At 40.8% G+C, this 22,526-nt stretch overlaps 1 protein-coding gene across 1 annotated transcript in view; it reads left to right on the forward strand.

Moving 5' to 3' along the window:
* MCTP2 (multiple C2 and transmembrane domain containing 2) overlaps positions 1 to 22,526 on the forward strand; it is a 78,870-nt gene that overhangs the window by 53,000 nt on the left and 3,344 nt on the right. The gene's annotated exons all lie outside the window — the stretch shown is intronic.

The raw sequence follows: 22,526 nt of genomic DNA on the forward strand, positions 1-22,526 counted from the left end.
GGACGCGGCAGGTACACAAACCGGCCCGGCCCGCCAGGGTGCTTACCCTGGCGAGCTGCGTGCCAAAGGTTGCCGACCCCTGATCTAGTCTGACCTACATCTCAGCCATTACATTTCATTCAACTACCTCTGTATTGAGCCTATTAACTTGTATTTGGCTAAAGCCTGTCTCGCAGAAAGGCATCCAGTCTTGATGTGAAAGACATCAAAACTTCCCTTGGTAATTAGTTCCAATGGTTGATTTTTCTCACTGTTAAAAATTTGTGCCTAAAATTTCTAATTTGAATGTGTCAATATTCAGCTTCTAGCAATTGGTTCTTGTTATGCCGTCATCCATTTAATCATCATTTCCATAGTATGCTACTATTTTTCAGAAATCATTTATTCATTTCTATCTTCAGCCTGGAATTTTCCGTAGGTGTTTTCTGCTTATGAGCAAATTGATATACACACATGCCCCCAACTTGCTAGTTTTTCCAGCATTAGGCCTATATATGGCTTAATTTTTTAGATGCTATTTTTCATCTTGTTTAGTTCATATTAAAAAAGCCCACAAATATGGTTGTGGAGTTAAGCCCATAAATTAATTGTGAAGTTAATTGCTATTGCTATATATTATACATTTTAAAAATATTTTAAAAGTTAATTTTAATCACAGAATGATTTTTATAAATAAATATGCATCATTGCACTTTGTGATTATGATTTTATGCAACATAATTACACCTTCTATTGACAGTTTTCTGTGCATTAATAGTAATTATGTCATCTAAAGAAATTACAGTAATTGCATTAAGAAAACTATAATCTGGTACAAATTAAAAGAACCTATTGCCTGCCTTTTACTATTGTATTCCTTTTTAAATTTTTCATGGAAGTCATAAGAGACATTTGACTAGAGCCAGGCGTAAGGTGCAAACCAAACTCCATAGTATCTTAGGTAACTTCTGACCTCACTGCTGATCTCCTTCAGCTCCTCCCCTCTCTTCCCCACCCCCCATACTGAGCTCTGCCAGTACACCTCAGACTTATTTTAGGCATACCCTACTATTTCAGTCTCGGACTTCTGCTAACCAGGGCTGCTGCTAGGGAAAGGGACAGGTAGAAGCTGTTTTCCAAGGCCATGCATAGCTGGTGGTTTAGGCCGGTTGGCCAGCGAATGGTGGTAGGCATAGGCAGAGCTGTGCTGGTTGTTCATAATTTTGGGCTGAAGTGCAGTATAGGAAGTGTGTGTGGTGGCAATATGTAGCTGCTAAATTTTGCACAGCTCCATGTGTGACATTTTATGCAGATTATTTAATAAATTAGTTTACATATTCACAACTCTGTTACATATTCCTGTAAATGGCAGCTTTAAAATAATTATGGATTTAGTGCTGATGCAGCCCTGATGAATAAACCTCTATCTATCTACAGGGCAGCAGCAGAACATGTTTTCCACACACATTGCCTTGCCGGCATGTATCAATCCTAATCTGGAGGGATTTCCTCTAGAGCAGTGTTTCCCAAACTTGGGACGCCGCTTGTGAAAGGAAAGCACTGAGGGACGTACTGGCCGCCGCTTCCAGCAGCTCCCATTGGCCTGGAGCGGCAAACCACGGCCAGTGGGAGCTGCGATCGGCCGGACCTGCGGACGCGGCAGGTAAATAAACCGGCCCGGCCCGCCAGGGCTTTCCCTACACAAGCGGCGTCCCAAGTTTGGGAAACACTGCTGTAGAGTAACAGTAGTTCAGTTTGCATGGTCCATGAGGTTCTTCGCCTCTCTGCGGAGTCGGCCCCAGTTAGTGCAACGCATGATGGTGAGTTTGTGAACTGGGAGCTAGATGAGAGTCCCACCAAACTCATTTCATAGAGTTTCCACCAACATCCCATTAGATGTGAATAATTTTTAATCCCTGATGAGCTGGGTAGATCTGTACTGGTGACCTAAAGGCAAAAGGCTCTGGTGTTCATTAGCAACATCCCCTAATTAGCACCAGCAGTACATCATAAATGGAAGCTTGTTTTCTGGAAAGATACATTAATTAAACCAAGTACTCAGCTTTCTGAACTTTATGCAGTGAGGGTCTTTTCTGAACCCACAAGCAACATCTCCCCCACATGGTTCTCAGCCTTCTTCAAACAAAGCCCATCATACGTGTCCCACCCTGTTTTTAAAGGGCCAGTTCTCAATAAGCAAAATACAAACACTAGATATAAAGCAGTGAAAGACATTAACGCACAGGGTCAGCCTGGGATGTGGCAGGGAGTTTTCTGCCTTGGGCAGCAAACCATTGGGCCAGCTAGCTGGCTCTGTTTACACTGGGAAGAGAATTTGGATGTTGTTATGAATATGAACATCACAGCAATTATTCCAGGCTCCCCACCCTAATTTACATGAGTCAGCAACTAGGTTTTAACCCACAACCGTCTCAGACCCAGCACAGATCTCTGCCACATCAGCCTCAGGAGTAACTGGTGGGGGGATGCTATTATCTTTTATGAGAAACAGTCTGTAGAAAAGAGGAAAATTGTATCTTATTGTTGGGTAACACAACTCTCTGTGGACAAGTGCTAGAAAGTTAGGTATCAGGACTCCTGGGTTTAGTTCCTGGGTCTAGAAGCAGTGTGTAGTGGTTAGACAGAATAGAAAAAACAAGGCCCCTATTTTGGTCATTTGAAGGGGTTGAATCTGGGATCTTTTTCTTTTAAAAACATGAGCTTCTACTGCTTGAACTAAAGGAAAATTCACATTGCCATGGAGGCAGCAGCAGACTCATATTGCTCAATATGGGATGTAGCCACTAGAGAGGAACAAAGATCCATGTTGTGTTAGCAAGGGTTGGACAAGCATATAATTTGGTCCATTTAGTCTGAAAGGCAGTATAGGAAAGTATCATGTTAGAGACCTGGTTCTATTCCCAGCTCTGCCTGCAGTGACCATGTGTAACTTTTTAGTTATCTTCTCTGTAGTGTAGGTGAATGATAGGTGCCTCCTCCAAAGTATTAGGAGGGCTTGGTTAAATAACAGTTGTGAAGTCTGCATAGGTATTAAGAACAGTGAGTAGAAGAGCCCCCCCATCAAGATGTGATATTTTATTGGTTGTGCAGGAGTGTGTGTGTGTGTTATGAGAGATGTGTGACACCAGCCAGGTCTGATGGCACCTGGCAATGGAAATGTCTGCCTACTATTGTGACCATACAGATGGGAAGAGAGAGTCCCAGTTCTTAAACCACCAGGGACAGTGTGTGTCCAGATCTTGCTGCTAGCTTGAGTACAGAAAGTGTCCTTGCTGTCTGTCAAAGTCACTTTCACCCTCCTGCCTGAGCAACGGTTAAAGAGAGATCCTAAACCTCCAGCAAAAGGGTTTTTGTGACTTGTACAAGGTCACACACTGCGTCATCGGCAGAGTGAAAGCCCAGAACCCCTGACTCACAAGCCTCTGCTAGAACCATATGATTATCCTTCCTCTTTAGAGCTGAAAGGCTAATTTACGTAAATCACTGCTCAATTTAGCCTCACCCAAACTTTAAATGTTAAACATTGTCTTTTAACTATTGTTTATAATGTTGTGACACTTCCAAGTGGCTATTTCCCTATTAACTTTGTCCATGTGTTTTTGCAAGAGCTGGAAATAACATTTGTTTACTTTCCTTGTGTGCGTGTGTCTCATCGTCATCACTATGATTGTCACTGCTGTGTGAATATTAACCGCAGCAGCAGAACTCAGAGAGGTTTCTCAAGCTTTAACAGTAGCCCTCCATCCCACCTCCACCGTCCCCCCCAAAAATTCATAGCTTGAAGTCTCTACAATAAGGTGTATTCTCACTGAGTTTCTTTTGTTGTATATGAGCTTCATCAGAACGTTTGCCTGCATGTCTCCGGTCACATGCATGTAACAGAGCTGCATGCACAAATGTAGATTTTCATATGCAGCAGCGGGAGCATAGTCTAGAGGGAGCAGGATGAAAACCTGGCTTTTATAATGGAGAGAACAGTCTCATGAGGATATAATAGTTTTAAATAAAGAAGGGCTTAAACAAGCCTATCTGATCCAACCTCACCTCAGACTGCAGGGAAGTTTGGATCTGAACTTTGCAGCCCAAGCCAATCTTTTTGAGGCTATAACTGTTGTTTCTCCTAAACTATCAGGAAACCCAAGCAGCACAGGGGTTGAGGAAAGCCCTAGGCAGAAAGCCTTAAATGAAATGGAGGGGAAGGGGAAGACTGTCTCTTTGGTAGTAACACTGTTTTCCTTTTTCTAGTAAAGTTCCCTGTTCAGTGTTTGAAGAAAGCGAGCCTTTTGGTGTTTCTTTACTATTTCTATAGATCTATTTCTGATGTTTTAATTGGCCGAATTTCAATCCTCATTGGCTTTTCAACTATTACATATCTCCTCAATGTTTCACTCTATATGCATCCGAAGAAGTGGGTTGTAGCCCACGAAAGCTTATGCTCTAATAAATTTGTTAGTCTCTAAGGTGCCACAAGTACTCCTGTTCTTTTTGCGGATACAGACTAACACGGCTGCTACTCTGAAACCAACTATTACTGCCACCACTACTAAAAATTTTAAAAAAATTTAAAATGAATGGAGATATCCTATCTCCTAGAACTGGAAGGGACCTTGAAAGGTCATCAAGTCCAGCCCCCTGCCTTCACTAGCAGGACCAAATACTGATTTTGCCCCAGATCCCTAAGTGGCCCCCTTAAGGATAAAGGATAAAGATAGATAAACCCTGGGTTTAGCAGGCCAATGCTCAAACCACTGAGCTATCCCTCCCCCTACTATTTCAACTAACAATAAAGGAAAATTCAGATTTATGCAAGCAAAGATTTAAGAAATCAAAATACCATTAAAATGGGCTCCACAATAGAATCAATTTAGGACTGGCAGATTCTTAAAGTGCCTTGAAGAAGGACAGCGTAAAGCAAAGCACCCTTACGAAATAGATCTATCAAATATTGTTTGGGAGGACAATTAAGGGTTTATTCTCTACTCTTCTGTCTGCCTAACTGTATTGCACTGTGAATTGGACACTTAACCCTTAGCTGTGAATTTCCATGCCTTTGGTGGCTCAAATCCTTAACATGATTCTAACCTATACTCATGTATGTGAATAATAGCAGCGCTTTCTGGGCAGGGCTTTCTAAACTTGCGTGCATCATGTAGAAATTAATCCCTCAGCCCTGGCGGCTTGGGAAATCCTCAGCCCTTGCCTCCCATTTTTCTTATACTTACATTAAACTGATTTTAAATTAAGCTCGAGGCTTTTTTATATTTGTAATCCAAAAGTTGCAGCCAGAGCCAAAAAGCCCAATTCTGACATAGGATAAATGTGTGCACAGCTCCCATTGACTGCGGGTCATCGGGAGCCAGGCATGCAGGCTTCCAAAGACAGAGATGAATTCACTGTTGTGGTACAAAGATAGATAACCCCTTAAAACAGATTCCCCCCTCCCCCCCACTTACTGAGTTGAATTAATAATGTGTATTTTTCATCGGTTTGGCTGTCTGATAACGACACATAAAGTCAGCCCCAAATGTGCAAACATTTTGTCTAATGAAAAGGGTTCTTTAGAGCTTAAACTTGAACCAAACGTGTGTGACAACAGTTCTAACTGGCTTTCTGCTTGAATTGTGACCTGTTGGAGCACTCTGCTCAGCGCTTGCATTTCCAACTAATTTGATATTGCCTTTTTTGTGGTTCAAGCTTTGTCATTTGTTTCTAAGCTGTCATTTTTATTAGTCTCTCTGGCTGATCTTTTGGGGCTCTCGTCAGGTGGTGTGTGTTCTCCATTGTCTGGCTGGTCTTGGCAAGCTGTAGGTCCTTTTATTGCCATATGACGTGGGCGTGCTTGTAGCAGTAGCCTGTAATTATACCCACCACAGGTGACAGTTACAAGAGAGCTTTGGTAATAATTTTAGCTGCCTGATCTGATGTTTATGAAGAGAGAACTCTCTTTGTGGTCTGGTTAGAGTTTGCTATAGTGTATTGTACTTTAGCTGTTTGATTTATGAAGCCTTTTTTTTTTTAATCGTACGTGTTAGTCTTTTGAAGTTATGAATCTAATTTTACAGGAGATTATTGTTGGTCTTGTACCATCCCACCCAATTTCTATTAATTTAACATACACTATATGTTCAACAAGATAAAATCGTGATCCAGTCTGTTGCTGCGTTTTACTTGTATGTTCAACACCACTGGATTCTTAGTACTTCCTAGAGTTTTAGCAGATACATTCTGTCCTTTTAGTTATTATTCTAATCACAAATCAGCACAATGAAGCATCTTTCTTGGGATTCAACTAGTTGTCAAGGCCAAGGGTCCAAATTCACTATCCATGTATAAATAAATATATGGAGATATGCCTATCTCATAGAGCTGGAAGGTTATCGACTCCAGACCCTTGCCTTCACTAGCAGAACCAAGTACCAGCTCCTTAAATGGCCCCCTGAAGGATTGAACTCACAACCCTGTGGTTAGCAGGCTAATGCTCAAACCACTGAGCTAGCCTTCCTTTTCCTATGGAAGATCAGTTCCATTGCTGTCAGTGGAGATGCAGAAGCTACTCATGCCAGAAATAGATTTAGCTCATTGTTCTTACTGTCATTGTACAGGTCATCCTTGATTCAATGGATCATACACTCCCCTCATTCTTTGTACAGAATTCCACTGATGTCACTAGGAATTTCCTACAGAAATATAGGGACAAATACAGTGTAATGTGCAATTCTTTTGTCATGAAAGTGCAGTTCTGGATTTGCTAGAGAGGCTTCAAACAAAGTGTTTCTAGAGTATATTTTGAATTTATGAGACAGCAATAATTATAATCTCTGTCATCTGACTAATCTGCAGACAGATAACAAAAATGTACTTGTGACCAATCAAATCAGCTCATCTGATTCTACCGGAAAATCTCTCTCTCTCTTTTTGCGATTTCAAGGCTTATAACATTTACAGACTCTCTCTTTATTTTTTACTTGTGGACTGCATCACAGAGAGTTAACAGTATTGAATGAATAGAAGTTCATCTTTTAAGTTTCAAGAAAATAAAACCTTTTTAGCACCCTCAGTAAGTACATATACAGTAAAAGATTGAACATTCAATTAAAAATGTGCCATGTTTTGCAAACCCCAGAGGTACTTTTCTTTTTCCAGGATCTGTTGGAATTTTTACTATGTTATTTTAACCCTGTCATCTATCAGAAAACATCTCAGAGCACCAGTAGGTGTTTTTGTTGTACATGAAGAGTATGGACTCACACTGACCTTAATTGATTCTTCCATTAGTCTAGGCATCCTGTAACTGTTTTATTTTTGTGTCTTCATTTAAAAAACAAACACATTCTTTAGTTTTAACATGAGTATAATCTAAAAGGAAAAAAAGGCTCTAAAAATTGGGCTTTTCACTCTTTTGGACCGATAGAATAAATAGAGCCAGATTCTCAAGTGGTGGAAATCAGCATAATTCCATTGGCTTCAGTGGCCCTATGCTGAATTACACCAACTGAGGATCTGGCCCTCCATTTTAGAGCAAACTCTTCACCTAGGATTTTTAACTGGTTTTCAAAACTGGGGGAAAATCCTGTAGGTGGCGATAGACTCTCATGAATGATTAAACTCCTGTTTTAATGTTTTTTTGTCAGATTTTTCTGGCAGTTTCTTTTTTTTTTTCTTTCTTGAACTATTTTATTTTTAATTTCATACACCCATTCAGTACTAATCTAACACTACTTGCAGAAATCTGGAAGAAATATTGTATTTTGAAGGCAATATAACATTTTGTTTTTTTGTGGTGATGATGATAGCTATGGTGATGCACCATGAGAGGGTGTGGGAAGGAAGGGGTCTGCAAGGGAAGACCACTTTATTTTTTTCATTCTTTACAAGATCTGAAATGAAAGAGGCTTGGTGTAGAACTTGGTGTAGAACTCCTATTGCATTTAAAAAGCCTGTTTTCCTTTTTAGTTTTGCTTTTCTTTACCTGCAGCTAAAATACGATGCACATGGCAGAGGTTAGATTCAGCTACCAGGAAGTCCGGAATTGTTGGGTACAAGATTGCTTAAGGATAATAATAATAGTAATAATAAATAACATAAATACCCTAAAATCAAATCATAACATCAAGTCCAATTGGATGTTTAGCCTATTCTCTTCCTTTTTAGCCCTTTGGGGGATGGGGGAAATGTATTTTTATCTGAGTGTATCAGCAAAGACCTAGCCAACTATGAAAAAAATAAAATTGTTGATTATGGTGAGATGCAGTATCTCGATAGCAAAGGTTGAAATTAGCTTCCCAGTATAACCCTGATTTTTGACACCTTCTCCCCCACTTCACCAAAAGCAAATGGATTAATCTGTATTTTTTCCAGGTGCATTTTAGCCAAGGTTAGAATTGTTTAGGGTGCTCTTTATTTTAAACACAATGCAGTGACTTTATATATTTTATGTAAATGTATAGATATTACAGTACTGTTGTTTTCCCCAGTCTTTATTTTTCTGATTTATTTCAGACTCTCATATTAGGTTTTCTTAGAGGATTCTCTGAGAGAAGCACAGTATATTTACAGGAACCTACACTTCAAAAAAAAAACCCAAACAACAAGCAAACTTAGTCTCCCCCACTAGTTTAGGTTCAGAACTCTATAAATTGCTTTCCATTGTATGTTACTGCCTTTTTCCTCAGCTTTTATCTTTTAATGTCAAATAGTAACTATACAGCTTTGTCTCAAAGCCAATCACTAATTTTCAGTAGTTATATTCTGTTGCTGTTCAATTTTAAAACGGCAGTATTATACTTTGATATGGAAGGAGTTCGTGTATATATACACATACTAGTAGTTGCAACCTTTTTTGTTGTTTTTCATATTTTTAAAGTTGAGATGCACAGTTGAAAAATATTCTTTTGTATAAACTGAATGTGTTTGTAACATAGGTACTTCACAAAAGCAGCTGCATGTAGATCTGTGGAAAAGCAAACAGAATCTTGCAAACTGTACCTAGGTATCTGACCCCTATTATTGGCTGGCAGTGTACATCAAATGGATTTAAGCATAGAAAAAATACTTGCTAGTCTGATTGCAGCTCCCATTATTCAAAAGGTGGGTGGGAATCTAGTTAGCTACTCTGTAAAAACCCATTTTGCAATGTCCATATAAAGAATGTTCAAAGCTGGCCTCTGTCAGAAAATGACAACATGGAAGGTCTAATCCCATTTTAAAAATGTGCTGAGCAAATTTTCTAAATATGTGTAGAATATTAAATGGGGAAAGCATAATTTATACAGCGAGACCAGCATTTCAATGGCATGTGTCCGTCAGGAATTAAATTATGCCTTGATCTACCAGTTAGTACATTGTGGAAGTTTTGCTTTCTTATACAAATTTTGGAGGATTATTTACAACTATCCATTTTGCTTTTCTTGATCAACTAGATTGGTCTCTGTAATTCCCTCTCTTCTAAGTCTCTTCATAGGAGTTAAGCATTGCATTCGTTTGTAATGATTATTTTTATGACTAAAATATTAAGTTATGCCTTTTAAAAATAGATTTATGTCCCCAAGCAGAGAAATAAGCAGTGAAATAACCTAAAATTATTATTAGTGTTGATATTCTGTAGCACTGCTGTCTCGTTTTTTGAGAAATAATAACTCTACAGTCCCATAGATTGCAATGGCTTCCCTGCTCTCTGTTTTAAAAGGATACTAACAGAGATAGTGGACCTGTAATGCACAATGAATAATGTCTTATGCACTGATACCTATAGTAACACATACAGAGTGACTATGAGATCAAATGCTCTGGCTAAAAAGCCTTAGGGAAGCATTATATGTCTGAGTTCTGATCTATTGTCTGGGAGGTCGGAGAGTGTTAATGCACTCTGCAAAGATTAGACTCCTTCTCTAATTGCTCCAACACTTCCTTAAAGGATTTAAGCAGTCAGGAAAGGTGACGCTCCTTGTCAATTTTTGTCTTCTGACAGCCGTTGAAGTTTATCTGTCTTTCCACGGAGACCACTAGATCAAGTAAACCAGGCAGTGTCAAAAGCATAAACCCTGAATTAGGACTGAAAGCAATGAGTGACATTATTTACAGCTCATTTATTTCACCTTTTAAATCCTCTAAAGAGGAGGAGGGGGTCTGTTTTACATTCCATTTGTATTGTTTAAATTTTGAGTTGATAGTAGAAGAACCCTATGAAAAGTTTAACTTCTTGACTTTCCTTAGAAGTCACTGTTTACTCCTGAAGCAGGTCAGATTTTGTTTTTGTTCCTTGACATAAGGCTTTTGGGGTTGATAATTCTATACCCAGCATAAATTTACAGTAACTAAGTTAATATATTTACAAAAGCTTAATTATTTTAACCTCTGTAGTTTTAGTAGTCACTGTAATGCTGGTTATGTAGCTAACCTACTTACATAGATCCAGATCCTGAACTTCTGCAATGGGCCCAGAGTATTAAGTGTTCATCCAAAAGTCTGATTATTTTGACAAAACCCTGATCATGAGCTGACCTTTCTTCATCCTCCTGGAGTCTTCTGGCAGGACCCAAATGTATATAACGCTCCACTCAAAATCTGTGGCAGTTCTCATGCAGTAACTTTTTTTCATAATGATTAACATGCATGTCTCTTAACTCTTGAATCTGAATAGGAAATCTTAAGAGGAGAATTCATCAAGTATATTCTGATCATTCTCACATGGGCAGTTGCCTCTCACTTCCCCACATAGCATGTTATCTCACACTGTTGCTATATTACATGAAATGTTTCATCTGTATATAAAAATTAAAAATTCAAACAAAAATCTGGCCCACATGAAGAACAGGCCCTTTGGGCATATGGTTCATTATGCATATTCGTTTAATTACTAAAACACTTGGGATGTCTCCACTGCCCTTACTTTCAACTTGCAAAGTTGGATCTGTTCTGCAGCACAGAATATGTCGAACAGGCGTGTGTCATAAAGGGCTTTGATTTTCTCCTATTTAAAATATATATAGTTCTAGGATGCATTGTTAGAATTTATTGAATATTGGTCCAATCCACTTCATGAAAACAGCCGCCCAAATGCCCCTTTTTCCTTTCCTCCCCCCCCCCCCCCCCGCCCCTGAAGGCTGGTTTTGCAGTCTTTAGCTCATATCCATGTGAGTATCAAAGTAATGCGAGACTCAGGCTTTAGGTTTCAGGCACATTCCCAAAAAGCACCGAAAGTTGCACGTTAAAGCTGTATAACTTTTATTAGCTAAGAAAGGATTGCTGGGATAGTGTGACTTTAATTGATTTTCAGGGCAAACAGGTGGTGGTGGTTTAGGCACCCCCATGTCTCCTGCTATTCCTAATTTGGAGCTGTGCATATAATAGCTTTATTAAAATAAACAATCTTCTGGCTTTGGTTTTACCTGAACAGCTGCCTTACATTGCAAAAGGGTCTTGCAATTTTTTTTTTAAACCATTCTGTGCTTTGTAAAGCAAGATGCTATAGGCCTGTCACTGAAGAACCTTCATTGCATAGTCCTGCTGTCAATATTAGGTTTTTGTTGCTGCTGCTATTGCTAGTCTAAAATATGCAAGACTGAGATGAAGAAAGTTATCATATTTAGGACTGTAATTACAATGACTGTTCCCGTCGTTTTAGTGCATTCATTACGCACTGTAGCAATTTTGGAACTATGTAGTTTATGAACATGATAATTTTGTGTGTGTTTTAATCACCATAGATTTTTTTCTGGAGATCTAACATACTTCTTGGAGGTGGAGGGAGGGGGATAGTTATGCTCTTTTTCTTGACTACAGAATCTTGTAGTCAGATTGACAAAGAGGACTTCTGGATTCCTGAGCAGTGCTATAATCTGGCACTAGGAAACTATTAATGTACACACAGCTGGCAGGAGAATAATATGAAATTCTTTGTCTGAGAGTATGCTTTATATTTACTATTTTTTCACAGGACAAGCTTGTATTGTGATCGTTGCATGCTTATTTGTTTTATTTTATTTTTGATCCCATGTTAAAAACAAAGAAATCCATATACTAATTCTATCAAACTGACCATGGATCCATCCTTGGTCCCAAATTCCAGAGAGTATTCAGCCTGGCAAACCATTTTCTAAAATGGGAGACTTCATAAAGAAGGATACCAGTTCAGTCTTAAGCACTACAATGTACATGCAGCTATTTCACACTTATGTGGGTTTATTGCAACCCAAATTCTTTTCATGCCAGAGATGAAGGCTGCCAGCGAAGTAACCTTATGCACTGAACTGCGATACTCCTGCCACTGTACACTGAACTAATTCTAATTAAATACACTTCGTTTATTACAGAGAGCCCTTTTTTTCTTTATTCATTCGATCTAATCTGCACTATGAACATGAGGCAGAAAGCCTTTTAAGTATATAGTTTAAGCCTCCTTTTTAGTAACAGTTGTAACTTGATGTTGATTTTACCAAAGGCAAAGTACACTTGCACTGAATACTTTTCCCTCTTACTGTACAATTAAAACACCATCTGACTCTTACCACTAATGTTTCCTATAATGTTATCCAATATGTCTCCAAAGTGAGCAGACATTTATCGGTGCAGATAATGGTGATTTTTTTCTTGACCTTTTTAAGTTGCTCAGCTTTACCAGGAACAAATAAAATGTTAAGTATTTTTTTCTTTTGCTTCCTTTTAATCAGCACAGAGGTTTTGCTGATGCTTTTTGAAAGAAGTATTTACTGAAAAATCCGACTTTCAACTTGCACAATTACTGGCGTCTTCGAAAACCTATAATGAGAAACTTTGTCTGATCCTAACCATGAAACTGTGACCCTACTTCTGCTACAGAAAATGAATCAGAGATCCAAAAATGTCATCTTTCATTAGGTTAGCCAAGATAAAGTAATGAAGCCTTTTTTTAAATCTGATTTAAGGTACTTTTTCCCCCTTCCTTTTCCTGGGACAGCTTGTTTTAACCCCATTGTAGGCAACAGTTTGATTCTCCCCTCCCCCCCCAAAAGTATCAAACTGTCGTAAATAATTCCCCCGCCCCCTCACTTTATTAAGGTTTACTGCATGAGGATCTTAGCTGTATTTTACTTGGCTCAGGAAATGTAAAATATGGTAGATAAAAACACAAGGGAAAAATTAGAACCGTCAGCATTCTAACAAATGGCTGTTTCTACAGTGTTCACTACAGAAAAAGATCTGAAGGCTTCTCACTCTAAAACTACTGTACATGCATAAAGATAGGTCCCAAGGACCCTTCTTACTTTACCCTCCCTGGGGCCGGAGGAGGGAGGAAGTGGTAGCCACAAGAAAACTATATAAAAGCATCAAACCCGAGTTGTGGTAGGCTATTATGCTTTGGGGATTAAATGTACATATGTTAAAATAAAACCTAGCTTTTTTTCCAGTTGAAATATAGCATCAGCACCAACACCCAACTGCATCATCCAAAGATGTGTGCAATGCAGTACAAAGCATTGGGCAAAAATCATTGTCAAGTGGGGGCTCTACTCTAAGACCTAGTAGAATGGGAATCTTTAAGGGATCTTGTTTTCTCTCTACTGGGCTGCTATCTCAGTAGTGTGAATTCTGACATGCCGCCTTGGGTGTCTCAGCCCTGGGTATGCCTACACAGCCCAGAAAAAAACATGGTACCGAATCTCAGAGCCTGGGTCAATTGAATTGAGCTATTTCTAAAAATAGAAATGTAGACGTTCCACTCGGGACCCGCTGGATTCAAAGCCTGGGCTCCTACCTGAGCAGAAATGTCCATACTGGGGTTTTTTTAGCCGTGCAGCCCAAGCACTGCAAGCCCAGGTCAATTGAGTATTTTGGAAATACTAAGCCACAAAATAAAACAGCAATTCATTGTTTGATTATTCTTTGATGTCTAATTCTGATCTCACGCGCTGGTGTAAATCCACTGAAATCGATGCCAGGGCCCTGCAGCAGGACTGGTATCCCGCAGGACCCGCTGCCATAAGAGCAGGAACAGGTAAAATGTACTATTTTGCGGGCAGTATTGGGTGAGCAAATAAAAAAAGACTGCAGTAATTTGTGGGGAAATACTCTAAAACTTTTAATACTTAAATTTCAGCGAGGGGTAGAAAGAGATTTGATGTTTATTATAAAAGGGGTTAAAGTATTTTTAACATGGTTTAAGCAAGATTTGTTTTATTCTTTTAGTGGTAAAAACTGTGTCTGAATTCTGTTTTTAAATATAATATATAAACCAGACTTTTTTGTTTTCGGGGTGGGGGTTAGTAGCATGGGGGAATCTCTCTTTCTTGCAGGATTTGTGGGATCAAAGGTTTTTGCGGGTGGGAGTGGGATAAAAACAGTTTGAGATCAGAATCTGGACATTCTGCAAGGGATCACAAATCGTTTTGAATTTACCTGTACCATCTGTCCAGGATACAGGGTGGTGAATAACTGTGGTGTCCCATGAGAAAAATAGAGAAGAAACTGCAGCCTGCCAACTCTTGTGATTGTATTGGGAGCCTCACAGTGTCTGTTACTTTTTCTTAAAGCCCCAGTTCTGGGAGGCCTGTGATTACATGAGAGCCGCAGCTTTCATTTAAGCTCCTCACAGCAGCAGAGAAAAGCTTGAAAATGTGTCCTCCCCCGCCAAAGGTTCAAAAACCAGAAGGCCTGTAAATAGGACCCAGCATTCATTGGTTTAAACAGCAGGAGAATTTTCAAATAATCTATGATTTTGGGGGGGAGGGGGAGAGAGAAGGGGGGCGTGGCTCATGTCTTGTAATGCTTGGAGTTGGCAACACTTAATTGTAACTCATAGAAGCCCAATTCCTCTCCTGCTCATTTGGTGCTCTAGGGAGGAAGTAGGTTCCTTCACCCCTTTTCACTGAGCAATCTGTTCCCCGTGCCTCAGTGCACAAGGCTAGCTACTCTGGTTGCTGAATAGAGTGGGTGAAGCCAGGGCTGTGCCTGTTCCCCACCTCTTTCTCTCAGCGGGGGAAGGGAGTGTTGGGTGAATAGCCCCTCCTCACCCCACTGCATCTGGAATAGGCACACTGGAGGTGAGGTGGTGATTTCCACCTCGAGGGGACATACCTGTGCTAGCTATGATTGAGCTAGCGCACTAAAAATAGAAGGGTTGCCACTGCGCAGTGGACAACTATCTGAGTATGTACTTGTTTGAGACAGTAGGCATGTACCCAGTCGGCTAGCCCTTCCTGCTGGTCACGCTGTTGTGGCTTCACTTTTATTTTTAGATCATTCAGCTGCCGGTGTGTCTCTTCAAGCTGAAAATTACAACTCCCGCTCGCAGTGTACACATACCCTACATAGGGCAAAGCATGAGAGGGAGGGGCAGGGCTTTAACCCTTTTACTCCATCACATGGCCGAGTAAGGGCTGCAACGATCTAATCTGTTTGTAACGACTATCCGGGCCTTTTCCTTTTTGCTCCTCAGTCTTGTGTAACCAATACCTTTTGAGGTTGTTTTTTGTTGTTGTTAAGAGTCCTTTTTCTGAACATATGTTAGTTTCTAATCCCTAGTTCTGTGCAGTGACATGCATCTAATGCACAGAGACTGTGTTCTTTCTGGGCATAATTTCTTTTGCTTAGAAGCTTGTCCTGTTTGTGACGGAGAGTTTGCAGAAGGCTGCTAACATTTCTTTGCCAGAGGTACACCCTTAAAATCAGGAACTTGTTACACTGATGAGATGCACAGAGCAATGTAGTGATAGCAGGTAACGTGGTATAAATATTTAAAGATCTCCTTTCCTTCAGGTCATTTTTTATGTCAGTGATCCAAGCTCAGTAGAACATACACTTCATAACACTATTGAGATTCCCCACATTCTTTTGCTGCGGAAAAGCAAATTAGATCTAAAGCAAATAGGTTTCTTCTGTCAGCAACTGTTTATTTAAACATTATTTCTCTTTTTGCCACATGTTTTATGTCTCATGTTATTGCATTACAATGAAAGGGGAATTCTAATACAGTCTCGCTGATCAACCATTTCTTGAATTTTAATTCCATTTCCATCAGGCACCATATTTGGTACACTTCCACTGAGTGTGTTGGGGTGGTCAGGGGAGGATTTGGAGAACCAGTGCAATAGGTTCATGATGCACTACTGCACAGTAGGGCTGGTGGAGACAACGCTATGTGGATGCATCAGCCTTTGCTTCTCTTCCATAGGACAAAGAGGCTGCCCTAGCTCTGGAGGCATTTCCCAGTACATAGTCTGACCTACCAGACTTCATGCTGGGGGCCAGGATTTGGACTTGGTTCTTGTGATGGATTATATAAACCTCACATGAGTCAGGAAAGGGTCAGTGGGCTGTCAGTGCCCCCACCCTGTGATATCTGAAACAGGTGTCAGTCTTTGAGGGAGGAGCGAAAAAGAGAGCCCATCTCAGCTGCTGGCTGACTGGGAGAGAGCAGACCGTGCGCTCTCACTGTGGGAGAGAAGGCTGGCTGGGGCCAGGAACTGGGGAAGACTGATGCCTCAGGGCCTCACTGAGGAAAGGGAAGAGATCACATTTCTTTGTTTGTTTTGTACTTTGGAGGTACCCCAGAAAGAGTGGAACTTTTAGGTGACCTAGCCAGAGAGCTAGCCAGGTATTGGAGGTTGGGTGGAACAGCTGAAGGCCCCGGAGGAAACAGAGACAGTGCCACTGCTGCACCATTCAGACCATAAGGGGGTGCACCGCGAGGGGTGTGGCCACAATTATCAATGTGAGAGTCTGTCGCAGTCAGATGTGTGTAGTAGCAGAGTATTTCTCGAGAATGTGACATTTTCACATTTTGCAAGATCTTGCTGCTAAAGCTGCTTGCTCTTTGGTGTTGCCACTTTGTGTATTTTCCTTTAGAATCATAGGAATAAGTCTCTGCCAGAAATAATAGTTGTCAGTAGGCCTATTTTTTCCTAGAGATTCATCTTTACTCTTTTTTTTTTTAGGGCAATACCGTATTGCAATGGCTAAAATCCCTTAGTTTGTTTGGGACAGGGAGGGATTAAAAGTATTATCTGAAGAGATGTATCTTGTAATTTTGTCCATCATTGAGCATTCAACTGTGACAGCGACTCCCATTTGATAGTCACTATTATGTACGTAAGGACTTGAATACATTAGCTAGCCTTTAGGTAGATTAGAATTGGGGAGCTCTTCTTCCCCAGGACCATGCTCAGTGCATTGGACCATATTTGTGTCTCAGGTCAAAATCAGAGTTCTGGTTTGGCCCCAAACCAGATACCTTGGAGGCACAACTGCAGATTAGCTCATGTTTCCCCCCAACCGGGCCCATATTTCATGAATCTAAGCAAACCTTTTGACAAAGCTGGTTTTAGATTTGAGATCAGTGAAATCTTGTGAGGTGTGTGTAAGGGTTTGGGGTTTCAGTTTTGTTTTTTGCGGGTGTATTTTGAAAACATTTTTCACAGCTCCACTGATGAGGTATTTGCTTAGGACTGGGACTTAGAATGGTCAGCCTGACAAATTGCAGTTTCAGTAAAGGTTCTTTGCTCATGTTTCAGGTCCTTTCCCTTTTTTATTTTTTTCCATCTGATGAAAATTATTTCTTTGTTCTTTTCCCATCATTGTCATGTCCCAAGAATTACTCTGTCACACAGCGCATGGGACGAGGGGTGATGGTGTTAATCTTCACTTTGCCAAAAAGGCTTAATGGGCCAAAGGGAAAAAAAATGTATTAGAGATAAATATTCATAATTACCATACAGAGATACTACACTGACACTGGCAACACCTCCCTCCCATTCCCTCCTCCCCCCCCAAAAAAAAAATTTAGGATTCTAAATCTCCAAAAAAATATTCTACCCCATGTTTGTGGGGTTGCTGGTGATAAACGTTTTATGGGTATCGTTCAGGAGACACCCATCTAAAATCTGTTTTTAATAGATTCTAAATTGGAACCAGAGGGACAGAAAAGCCAGATTCAAAATATGTTTCTAAGGGTTTCAGCTCAGATTGCCTTCTCTCATCTTTTACACTGCTGTCAAAAGGGCCACTCTCATGGTTGTTCAAGCTCCATGCTTCTTGACAGGAACAGTTGGACTCCTCTTCAGTGATTTTTCAGATGAAATGGCTTCCAAACCTCCAGAGCTTTAACTTGTAGTTATTAGACCCTTTGAAACAGCAACACATTAATCAGCGGAAATCAAGTGGACTCGTCTCCAAAGCTATGATGCTGGTGTTCTGTTCTAGACAGGACTCCACTCTAAATCTTAACTCCAAGAGTTCTTTCTTCTCCAGAAAGGTCTGTCTCATTTCTATTTTTATTTTGACCTTTGGTTATGTTTTATAATTCTTATAATTCTATTCCTTATTGGTTCTTATACTGCCCAGTTCAGCCCTTTCAGAAAAATTCTTTGGCTTTTTCTACTTATATTTCAGAAATTAGCTTCTACTCTTGCTTGCTAACTTTTCCCATCTGGAATATGCAGTTTACCAATGTAGGTGGTGATGGTGTTAATGGTTAATATTTAATAGAAGGAGTTTGTTCTATCTTAACTTTTTCATAGTGCTTCATATTATCAGTAGACTAGAGTACTTTGGGCAAGGACTCCTGGGTTGTTTCCTGTTCTGCCACTGAATCACTGGGATCTTGAATAAGTAATTTAACCTAGTCCTGCCTCAGTTTCCCCAAGTATAAAGTGAGGATGATAATATCTGACTTAGTGTGTTTGTATGGAACTCCTTTTATGTCTTTGGATGAATGATGCTATGAAACTATTTATAAGGCACATTCCATGGAAAAAATACTAATACACTTTACAAATACAACTATACCCCGATATAACGTGACCCGATATAACACGGTAAAACAGCGCTCCAGGGAGGCGGGGCTGCGCGCTCCGGCGGATCAAAGCAAGTTCAATATAACGCGGTTTCACCTATAACATGGTAAGATTTTTTGGCTCCTGAGGACAGCGTTCTATCGGGGTAGAGGTGTAGCTTATAAACTACTCTGTACTGTGTTCTTCTGAGTAATCACCTCACATACCTCTGAGGCTGAATAATTTCTAATTTCTGAATATATAAATAAATTTGCCCTTGCCACCATACTGTGCAACAGAGATTAAAGCTCTCTGTACTCTACCTATAGCAGCAAACCAGCTCTTTCAAAGCAGGCTTAGTGAAGTGCAGGTACCTGTGGGTTGGAACTTGGCAGCTGACTATTGGTGCATCAGTAGCAATACAATGTAACTTTAGGAAACACATTGATCAACAACCTTGTCCAGTTGCAACTATGAAACTATTTTGTACATAAGCTTAATTTTACTACTCAAAATGTAATTTAGTCAGGAGACCTAACAAACTTTCTTGTACAAAAAGTGCTATGGGATTATTAATGATCGCAAATGAACAGGATCTTGGTTTTATATACTATCTAAAGGACAGAGGGTTTGAAAGTTCATATTAGAATTACAATTGGGGACTTCTGTTGGGTCATCTAGTGTAGATGCTATGGTGACAGCTGCACTAAAAATGTATACTAGGCTCTGATTCTGCAATTGGATCCATGCAGGCAGGTTCTTGCAGAGACCCTTTGACTTTAGTGGCACGCCAAAAGATGATTGAAGATTTGGGACCTTAAATCCAGCCATCCCTTTCTGTATCATGATGGGACTGAGTTCAGTATTATCCCAGATAGGTGTTGCATATACAGCCTCCTTCAGTAGGCTACACTGATTTTTAATTCATAACAATACATGCTATCATTGAAGAGTTTCCACACAAAAAATCAAAACTTGGGTTTGATAAATATGTGGAGGTCGTTCTTGTCCAGGGTGGTGTTTGAATTAGGGCCAGAACTGAAAAAACCCTTACTGTATCTCAGACATGTTAAATAAGCAGAGGTCTGAGAAGAGGGGTTGGGGTTGAAACAGGTTCAGAGGAATCTCTTTTTTGAGAACTTTGCCACTTTCTATATAGCACCTTCTTCGTAGGATCTCAGAGCTCTTTGCAATGAATATTGACTAAAGCCTCACAGCATTCCTTCAAGGTAGCAAAATATTATCCCAGTTTTGTCCAAATTCCTGTCTTTCTGCTGTGGTCATGCTTGCATACATTGGTGGAGTGGAATTATGTACAGTGTGGAAAAATGTGATCTACCTTGTCATGTTCTAACTTCCAATGCTGTGAACCAATAATATGGGACTGTGTTGTCTGGAATTAAATACATTTTATCGGCAATCAGAACCCAATAAAACAGCCTCTAATTCAATGGTTCTTAAACTGGGGCCGCCGCTTGTGTAGGGAAAGCCCCTGGCGGGCCGGGCCGGGCCGGTTTGTTTACCTGCCCCATCCATAGGTCCGGCCGATCGCAGCTCCCACTGGCCGCAGTTCGTTGCTCCAGGCCAATGGGAGCTGCTGGAAGCAGCGCGGGCCGAGGGACTTACTGGCCGCCACTTCCAGCAGCTCCCATTGGCCTGCAGCGGTGAACTGCGGCCAGTGGGAGCCGCGATCAGCCGGACCTGCAGACAGGGCAGGTAAACAAACCGGGCCAGCCTGCCAGGGGCTTTCCCTACACAAGCAGCGGCCCCAGTTTGAGAACCACTGCTCTAATTCCTTCCATAGCAACACAAAGTAGGGCTTGTCTGTGAAAAATACCATTGTTGAGGGATTGGCTGGCTTAGAATGGGTGATAGGATGTGGAGTCTTTCCCCACTTAGTCTCTGGGCTGAGTTTGGCCCCAGGTGGATGACGACTGGAAAGTTTGTCCTATACAAAAAGAGCTTTTTTCATTTACAGAGTGTATCTATCCCCATTCCCCAGGGGTGAAATCCTGGCCCCAATAAAGTCAAAGGCAAAACTCCCATTTATTTCGGTGGTGCTGGGATTTTACCTTAGGAGTTGGCGCTATCAGTTTGTGTCCCTGTCACAAAATCACTGCCACAAATGGCACTAACTGGCACTCTTGTGAACAGTGTCAGAGAGGCTGAGGATTAATAGATGTGGAGACTCAGCCATCCTCTCATCCCGAAAGTTCCTCCCTCGCGGTATTTGGATACATTGGCAGGAGGATGTGGTGGTGTTTCCATTGCTGTTGCTCATGCTGTACCTGCCATGTAGAGTTTCAGTTTCAATGCTGTCAGTCCAGCACCTCTCACCAACTTAAAGCTGTAAAAGAAAAAGGGCATGGCAGGGGATTGTTAGCTGCGATGTCACAGCTCTTTTCCCCTCTTTAAATAAACAGATGGGTTAAGTAACTTCCACCTTGGCTGTGTTATTCTAATGATGGGATTTTAGATCTTGAACATTCATTCTAGAACAGCATTTCTGGATAGAAAAATCAAAAAGCACTTGAGTATATGTGTCTTGTCTTCCAGAGCAGCCGTTTAGAGCTTAAAGCTACTTACAGCATTAGGCTGGCGTGGAAACACATTGTATGGCTGGAAAAAAGAATGTTGTGATCACAGCATGCATCCTGTGGCAATTGTGGACCTAATTTATAACCTTATTCTGTGTTACCATCAACTCCAAGCTCAAACCCTGTTCATATGATGTCAGTACACAAAAATATTTACTGCTATCTGCATATAGGAAGGAATTGATGATCAAAAAACTGTTTGATTTGCTTTGATTCCTTTGAAAAATCCAGCCGTTTTTGTTCTAAATCTCCATCAGGGAGGCCCCATCCCTCTCTGAACCATTTTGCAGATCAATTTACTTTGAAATTTGGCTTCTGCTTTTAGTTTCTGGCATCACTGGTTCAGGTATCACTCCCCATGAGCAAAATCATACTCTTACTGTAGGCCCAGAGGGCTCCAGACAGAACTGAAATAATGTGGTTAGGCAGTGTTGAGAGGTGGCTGGGAGACAGGATTTTTTGATCCCACTCAGGGAGACTGTGCATCCTGCTCACCACAGAGCCCTGTCCTATAAGAACTGTCATAGTAGGTCAGAACAATAGTCCATCTAGCCCAGTAGACTGTCATGACAGTGGCCAATGCCAGATGCTTCAGAGGGAATGGCAATTATTGAGTGATCCATTCCCTGCCATCCAGTCCCAGCATCTGGCAGTCAGAGACTTAGGGACATCCAGAGTCTGGGGTTGCATCCTTGATGATCTTGGCTAATAGCCGTTGATGTACCTATCCTCCATGAATCTATCTAGTTCTTTTTTGAACCCAGTTGTACTTTTGGCCTTCACAGCATGTCCTGGAAACCAGTACCATAGGTTGAGTGTGCATTGTGTGAAGAAAAACTTCCTTTTGTTTGTTTTAAACCTTTTGCCTATTAATTTCGGCATGTGACCCCTGGTTCTTGCATTTTGGGAAGGGGTAAATAACCATTCCTTATTCTCTTTCTCCACACCATTCAGTATGGGAGCTGCTTTGCCACCCCAGGCGATGAGGAATCAGCCTGAGCACAGGGAAGAAGCAGCAGCAGATAAATAAAGCATTGTAAAAATCCACTGTCTAATCATCTTGTGGGAGTGGATGTACAGCAGCACTTGGGGCAGAAGGTTTCCATCTCACTCCCATCGAACCTGCTGGCTATTAGTGCTTGACGAAACTGAGTTGATTTACCCCCTAAAAAGTAGCCAAGTG

Source organism: Terrapene carolina, unplaced genomic scaffold (assembly GCF_002925995.2).
Source record: "Terrapene carolina triunguis isolate 2854851 unplaced genomic scaffold, T_m_triunguis-2.0 Scaffold67, whole genome shotgun sequence".
Taxonomy (NCBI): domain Eukaryota; kingdom Metazoa; phylum Chordata; order Testudines; family Emydidae; genus Terrapene; species Terrapene triunguis.